This window comes from Muntiacus reevesi, chromosome 7 (assembly GCF_963930625.1).
Source record: "Muntiacus reevesi chromosome 7, mMunRee1.1, whole genome shotgun sequence".
Lineage (NCBI taxonomy): Eukaryota > Metazoa > Chordata > Mammalia > Artiodactyla > Cervidae > Muntiacus > Muntiacus reevesi.
Window position 1 is genome coordinate 87,890,927 of NC_089255.1, and position 8,754 is coordinate 87,899,680.

An 8,754-nucleotide genomic window follows, 5' to 3' on the forward strand; every position below is an offset into this window, starting at 1 on the left:
AGAGAATGTGCAATTGTAAAGCTTTTAGACAGTCATTTTAGGTGATATTTCTCTCTTTTTAAATTAATGGGACTTGCTGCCTCCAAGAATCTCTCTGGTCACTTAGGATTTATCCCACATGTTGTTAGCAAGTGGCAATATATAAAAGACAAGATCTAATATTCAAAATGCTTGTAATAGCAAAGTCCTGCCTGCCAATTTTAATAGCATTAAAATGATCTCACTCCTCTAGTAAATCTGCTGCCTTTCAACAACTGGAAGCAGACCAGATTCACCTTCTGTCTGCTGCATGAAGCCAGAACTCTGAAGACAAGAAAAAAAAATTAGTGCTGGTATTAACTCTGACCTCCTGATCTTCTATTACCCCCATTAGACTCGACTCAGATAGAAGCCCAAATTTTCTGTCTTTCTAAAAAGGGACAGCTGGACAGCAGAACACAAGGGTATCCAGGGCCTTGTAAAATCACTGAGATGAAACTGCAGAGAGGAGTAAATTAGGCAGAGGCACCCTTTCCTATGTACATGAAAAAGAAATTAGACTTCATCAAAAGTAATATGTACAGAACGGAGACAAATGTAAGAAAGGTCTTTCAGTTGTACTAGGATGGAAACCAAAATGATCTATAGGATGGACGAGAACTGGGGTGGAGCCCAAAGAGTAGAACTGGAATGTTACTGAGCACCAACGTAAAAACCAAGGCGAAGAAGAGAGAACCATTTCTCAGGGAAGAAACTGGTCACCCCAGAGAAGTTCCTTAGTTATTCATCCTTGCTAAGTCCATAGTGAGGAGATCAAGGAAAAACTGAGCTTTCACTGGCAACACAATGAACTACACACAGCGGGGTGCCCATCTTGATCAAGCTAGTAGGTAACCGGAGCAAGTCATTTAAATTATCTAGTCCTTTGTTCCTCAGTTATAAAGGTGGTCCCCTTCCAACTCTATGGTTTTCTACACTAAAGATTGAACATCTATGAATTTCTAATCTAACCTCTCGAAGTTGGAGGATTGGAAGAGATTTTGAGGAAGAGCTTTTGAAATCATTGAGTCCAGTTGCTTTTTCCAGGACTTAATAAGGGCAATAAAGGGCGATGGAATTTTCAGTTTGATTTTCTTTACTTAATCCTCTGCCTAGAACATTCTAATAGGTGCAAGTTAATCTAATGAGAAAATTTACATAAATTACCTTTAAAATCCCTTTGCATATACCTTGCCAATGCCAGTATGAGCTCAGTCGTGTCTGACTCTTTGCGACCCCATGGACTGTAGCCCGCCTGGCTCCTCTGTCCATGGAATTTTCCAGGCAAGAATAATGGAATGAGTTGCTGCCTCCTTCTCCAAGGGATTTTCCTGCTACAGGGATCAAACCTGCGTCTCCTGTGTCTCTTGCATTGCTGGCAGATTCTTTACCCTCTAAGCCATTGGCTTAATACCTGAATAAAAATTATACACGCACCTAGCCTAGGAAAAAATCATGTGGAAAATAAATTTATAAAATCAACAAGTCAAAGGGCAACTCCTCTATAAGCAAGTCACCTCAGCAATCTTTTGTGTGAAAATTTTCCTTTTCTGGAGCATTGAAAAACTGAATTTGGTCAGGCAAAAACAAATTCCAACAGAAAATTTGTATAACTCTAAATGTCCTCAATAAAATATATTCAGAAATCCTCTCTAGAGTTGAATTGTTTTGTATCGGGGTCAAGTTCTGAAATTACAAAAACATATCTGCATTTTGTTATAAATATTTTACCAAAGATCTAATCTCACTGAGAGTAAATGTCAAATTCCGTACAATGACCTGCAGCTCTACCACATCTCTCCATCAGCTCCACTGGGTACCACTTTATCTTCATCTCCTACCCACGTCTCCCCCTCTGCCCAGCCCACAGTGTTTATTTGTCTCCAGCCACACTGAACTCCTGTGTCCCTATAATGTACCAGGTATGCCCTTGCTGGAGAGCCTTTGAACTTGCTGTTCCCTCGATCAGAATGCTCTTCCTGCCAGATATCCAAACAAATTGTTCTACTCCTCTCAGTGGAGTCTTCCCTAGAGGCCCTATGTAAAATTGCAAAATGCTTTAACAATTTTATTTTCTTCCTTTTGAACACATCACTACTGACAGAGCTGGGTGAGATGGAGGCGAAATCTAAGAGGGAGGGGATATATGTATGCACACAGATAATTCACCTCCTTGTACAGCAGAAATGAACACAACACGATAAAGTACTTATAGCCCAATGTTAACAAAAAGATTCAAAGAAATTAGAACACATCCGATCTAACGCACTAGACAGTTTACTTATATGCGTTAGTTGTGTGCTCTAGGACGCCAGCTGTTTTATCTGCTTTGCTGCACTTCAGCACCTTGAGCAGTAATGGCATAAATAAGGTGAATATCTAATAAATACCTGCTGAATTAATGAATTATTTAAAAAAAACATGACATTGTGGTCTTTATTAAACATTTACTTCTACTTTATTGACTATGACAAAGCCTTTGACTGTGTGGATCACAACAAGCTCTGGAAAATCCTTAAAGAGATGGGAATACCAGACCACCTGACCTGCCTCCCGAGAAACCTGTATGCAGGTCAGGAAGCAACAGAACTGGACATGGAACAACAGACTGGTTCCAGATCAGGAAAGGAGTACGTCAAGGCTGTATATTGTCACCCTGCTTATTTAACTTATATGCAGAGTACATCTTGAGAAATGCTGGGCTAGCTGAAGCACAAGCTGGAATCAAGACTGCCGGGAGAAATATCAATAACCTCAGATATGCAGCTGACACCACCTTTATGGCAGAAAGTGAAGAAGAACTAAAGAGCCTCTTGATGAAAGTGAAAGAGGAGAGGGGAAAAGTTGGCTTAAAACTCAACATTCAGAAAACTAAGATCATGGTATCTGGTCCCATCACTTCACGGAAAATAGATGGGGAAACAGTGACAGACTTTATCTTTTTGGGCTCCAAAATCACTGCAGATGGTGACTGCCACCATGAAATTAAAAGACACTTGCTGCTTGGAAGAAAAGTTATGACCAACCTAGACAGCATATTAAAAAGCAGAGATGTTACTTTGCCAACAAAGGTCCATCTAGTCAAAGCTATGGCTTTTCCAGTAGCCATGTATGGATGTGAGAGTTGGACTCTAAAGAAAGCTGAGTGCCAAAGAATCAATGCTTTTGAACTGTGGTGTTGGAAAAGATTCTTGAGAGTTGCTTGGACTGCAAGGAGATCCAACCAATCCCTCCTAAAGGAAATCAGTCCTGAATATTCATTGGAAGGACTGATGCTGAAGCTGAAACTCCAATACTTTGGTCACTTGATGTGAAGAACTGACTCATTTGAAAAGACCCTGATGCTGAAAGATTGAGGGAGCGGGGAGAAGGGGATGACAGAGGATGAGATAGTTGAATGGCATAACCGACTCAATGGACATGAGTCTGAGTAAACTCCAGGGGTTGGTGATGGACAGGGAGGCCATGGGTCACAGTTGGACCCGACTGAGTGGCTGAACTGAACTGAAAATGACATTCCCTCATTCATTTTACAAACTGTCAACAATGAGAAACAGGGCATAAAGTCCTTCAATGAAACTCATTGATGGAGTTTCCCAGGTGGAACAGTTGTAAAGAATCTGCCTGCCAATGCAGGAGATGTGGGTTCAGTCTCTGGGTTGGGAAGATCCCTTGGAGAAGGAAATGGCAACCCACTCCAGTACTCTTGTCTGGAAAATGACACAGACAGAGGAGTTTGGCGGGCTAATGTCCATGGGGTCGCAAAGAGTTAGGTATGACTTAGCGATTGGGTATGTAGGTATGTACTCATTGAAAGAACTGTTGTGAATCACGTGATTGGAAATGCATATTTGTGGAGTTCCTAATTTGTTAGGAAATACATGTATGTTTGTTCAGTCACCCAGTCATGTCTGACTCCTTGTGATCCCATGGACTGCAGCATGCCATCAATATCTGATGCTGGGAAAGATTGAGGGCAGAAGAAGAGGGTATCAGAGGATGAGATGGCTGGATGGCATCACTGATGCAATGGACATAAATTTGGGCAAACTTCAGGAATTATATATATATATATATATACACAGCTGCATATATATATGCATATATGTATTGATATTTAGTCTTAATTCAAAAGGGTTCAAACAGATGTTAACCAGACAAATGATATACTTATAGCCTAGTTGTAACTATGTATAAACTTTCACTAGTCAATAAAAATATTAGCAATTGATAAGTTGACTTATTCTCAAGATTTCTGGTGTTGTTTCAAATGGAGAAACACCTCAAACTGAGATAGAAATGTCAAGAGTTCTAGACTTCATGTTTGATGTCATAAAATTCCAAGACATTGTGGCTTATTAAAGCATGATCTACTTTCCCATTAAACATTTCACTCAATGATTGGTGTAAATCTAGAGGTTTCCCTCCATCAATGGCAGCTGCAAAAATTCATCAGAGTTTGTGACTCTCTCCTAAAGTGTGGCTTCATTTCCACCCTCTAGAAATGAACTAACTACATTATCTAACTCATCCTACATTATCCTTTGGAAAATAAGAGTAGGATGAAGACAACAGTTTCCTTCATCTGGTTTGAAAATGGATACAAGTACTTCCCTGAATAAACCCATAATTCTCTTCGTCTCCCTTCTCATATTAGGTTACTTTCAATGTTAACTGGAATGTGTCCAATGGAGGACAAGGCTAAAGACTTTTAAATTTTGCTGTACACTATTGATTTGGTATAGAAGGAAGGCATTTGTCAAGTTCTTTCTTCGTATAAAGGAAAATTATATTTTACTATGATGTCTTTCAAATATCACACAACCTAGTGATAGATAAGATTGTGGACATCAAGAAAACTCACAATCATAACCATCTTTCATCACATCTTTTAATTTAACTAATTCACACAATTTTTAAAAAAGTATTTAAGTACTTTTTAAAAATTTATTTTTAATTGGAGGATAAAGTTAGCCGCACAATTGTGTCCAACACTTTGTGACCCCATGGACTGTTGCCTGCCCGGTTCCTCTGTCCATGAGATTCTCCAGGCAGGAATACTGGAGTGGGTTGCCATTTCCTGCTCCAGGGAGGATAATTGCATTACAATATTATGCTGACCTCTTCCATACAGCCACGTGAATCAGCCTACCCGTCCTGCGCATATGCCCCCTCCCTCTTGAACCTCCCCTCATCCTCTACTCCATCCCACCCCTCTGGGTTTTCACAGAGTATCTAGGTGAGCTGTCTATTTTATATATGGTAATGTATATGTTTCAGTGCTACTCTCTCAATTCGTCCCACCTTCTCCTTCCCCCAGTGTGTCTGAAGTCTCTTCTCTACATCCGCATCTTTATTCCTGCCCAGCAATTATGTTCATCAGTACCATTTTTCTAGATTCCATATATATAACACACCTTTATGAAGAGTGATGTGAAGAGAGCTGGCAACCAACTTCTTTTCTGAGCAAAACATTTGTAACTTTCCTTTTTCCTCTTTCTCTAGCAAGTTGAATCAGTTTTCCCTTCCTTAGGCTAAACATCTCAAATTCCTTAGTAGTGGGGGGTTAGACCACACTGGTTCATGTGTACCAGCTAGTCTGATAAAATCTCTTTTGCTGAATTTTCAAGCATGAAGCACCCTAGAGAAAGGTAAACTGGGTTGGACCCATGGGCTGAGTTTTGGAATAAGCCCTAGGTTATGAGTCAGATGACCTGGGTTGCTGTCTTGTACTGCCAGTTACTAATTCTAGGAGGAGGGACAAGTCATTTAACCTCACTGAACTTCAATTAACTTTTCTATGTAATAAAGGGGGGAGATATTGTGCTTTTATTTCACTGTTTGATGGATATTTGAGGACTAAATAACACAATGGTATTACACTGTTTTATAAACTGAATGATATCATATAAATGTGATAAATCATTATAATTGCTCCAATTTTTGCCAGTTGAATTTTGGTCCATGCCTCATTTCCGGTTGTGCTGTGTTCTCGTTATTTATCATTACATCATTACCTTTCACTATTCAAAACCTGCAAAAATTATTTAGCTGTTCTGGACTTTTGTAATGGTCAATATTGCTGAAAATAAAAAGTTTGGAGGATGCTCTTTGCAGAGATTTTCTTGTGATTTTTTTTTTTTTTTTTTTTAGTTAAATCAACCCTGGGAAAATTTATTTTATTTACAGCACATCCCATTATTCTCTGGCAAGATCAGCTCAGTTTTCTCAGCACCTTCCTCTTTTCTAGTGTGTCTAATACTTCATCTGGCTTTAATGTCAGAAAAAAACCTTAATCCAGTAACTGTGATACTTCGTCCTTAATGGCCCACGTAGATAGCATCCCCAGTGATAGCCAATTCCCTAATACACATGTATCTGGCTAGTGCTTCATTCTTGACCACTAGAATCTGAATAACTAATTCAGTTCAGTTCAGTCACTCGGTTCTGTCTGACTGTTTGCAACGCCATGGATTGCAGCACACCAGGCTTCCCTGTCCATCACCAACTCCTGGAGCTTACTCAAACTCATATCCATAGAGTTGGTGATGCCATCCAACCGTCTCATCCTCTGTTGTCCCCTTCTCCTCCCATCTTTAATTGTTCCCAGCATCAGGGTCTTTTTTAATGAGTCAGGTCTTTGAATCAGGTGGCCAAAGTATTGGAGCTTCAGCTTCAGCATCAATCCTTCTAATGAATATTCAGAACTGATTTCCTTTAGGATGGACTGGTTGGATCTCCTTGCAGTCCAAGAAACTCTCAAAGAGTCTTCTCCAACACCACAGTTCAAAAGCATCAAATCTTAGGTGCCCGGCTTTCTTTATAGTCCAACTCTTTCATCCATACATGCCTAGTGGAAAAACCATAGCTTTGACTAGAGAGACTTTTGTTGGCAAAGTAAAGTCTTTGCTTTTTAATACACTGTCTAGGTTGGTCATAACTTTTCTTCCAAGGAACAAGCATCTTTTAATTTCAAGGCTGCAGTTACCATCTGCGGGGATTTTGGAGCCCAAAAAATAGTCTCTCACTGTTTCCATTGTTTCCCCATCTATTTTCCACGAAGTGATGGGACTGGATGCCATGATCTTAGTTTTCTGAATGTTGAGTTTTAAGCCAACTTTTTCACTTTCGTCAAGAGGCTCTTTAGTTCTTCTTCACTTTCTGCCATAAGGGTGGTGTCAGCTGCATATCTGAGGTTATTGATATTTCTCCTGGCAATCTTGATTCCAGCTTGTGCTTCATCCAGCCCAGCACTTCTTACAATGCACTCTGCATATAAGTTAAATAAGCAGGATGACAATATACAGCCTTGACATACTCCTTTCCCAATTTGGAACCAGTCTGTTGTTCCATGCACAGTTCCAACTGTTGCTTCTTTACCTGCTTACAGATTTCTCAGGAGGAGGTCAGGTGGTCTGGTATTCCCATTTCTTTAAGGATTTTCCAGAGTTTATTGTGATCCACACAGTCAAAGGTTTTGGCATAGTCAATAAAGCAGAAGTACATGTTTTTCTGGAACCCTCTTGCTTTTTCAGTGATCCAGTGGATGTTGGTAATTTGATCTCTGGTTCCTCTGCCTTTTCTAAAACCAGCTTAAACATCTGGAAGTTCATGGCTCATGTACTTTTGAAGCCTGGCTTGGAGAATTTTGAGCATTACTTTGTTAGTGTGTGAGATAAGTGCAAATGTGTGGTAGTTTGAACATTCTTTAGCATTGTCTTTCTTTGGGATTGGAATGAAAACTGACTTTTTCTAGTCCTGTGGCCACTGATGAGTTTTCCAAATTTGCTGGCATATTGAGTGCAGCACTTTCACAGCATCATCTTTTAGGATTTGAAATAGCTCAACTGGAATTCCATCACCTCCACTAGCTTTGTTCATCGTGATGCTTCCTAAGGCCCACTTGACTTCATGCTCCAGGATGTCTGACTCTAGGTGAGTGATCACACCATCATGATTATCTGGGTCATGAAGATCTTTTTTGTACAGTTCTTCTGTGTATTCTTGCCACCTCTTCTTAATATCTTCTGCTTCTTTAGTTCCATACCGTTTCTGTCCTTTATTGTGCCTGTCTTAATATGAAATGTTCCCTTAGTATCTCTAATTTTCTTGAAGAGATCTCTAGTCTTTCCCATTCTATTGTTTTCCTCTACTTCTTTGTATTGATCACTGAGGAAGGCTTTCTCATCTCTCCTTGTTATTCCTTGGAACTCTGCATTCAAATGGAGATATCTTTTTTTTTCTCCTTTGCCTTTTGCATCTTTTCTTTTCTCAGTTATTTGTAAGGCCTCCTCAGACAACCACTTTGCCTTTTCACACTTTGTTTTCTTTGGGATGGTCTTGATCACTGCCTCCTGTACAATGTCACAAATCTCCATCCATAGTTCTTCAGGCACTCTGTCTCTCAGACCTAATCCCTTGAATCTATTCATCACTGAATTAATGGAAATACTGGTTTAATATATGTTCTTCATGAAAGTTTAAAATTTACATTTTAATGCACTTTAATGCCTTTGTTGTTGTTGTTTAGTCATTGTGTCAGAGTCTTTTGTGACCGTATGGACTGTAGCCTATCAGTCTCCTCTGTCCATGGGATTTCCCAGGCAAGAATACTGGAGTCAGTTGCCATTTCCTTCTCCAGAGGAATCTTCCTAGTCCAGGAATTAACCCATGTCTCCTGCATTGACGGGTGGAGTCTTTACCACTGAGCCCCCAGGGACGTCCTTACCTATGGTC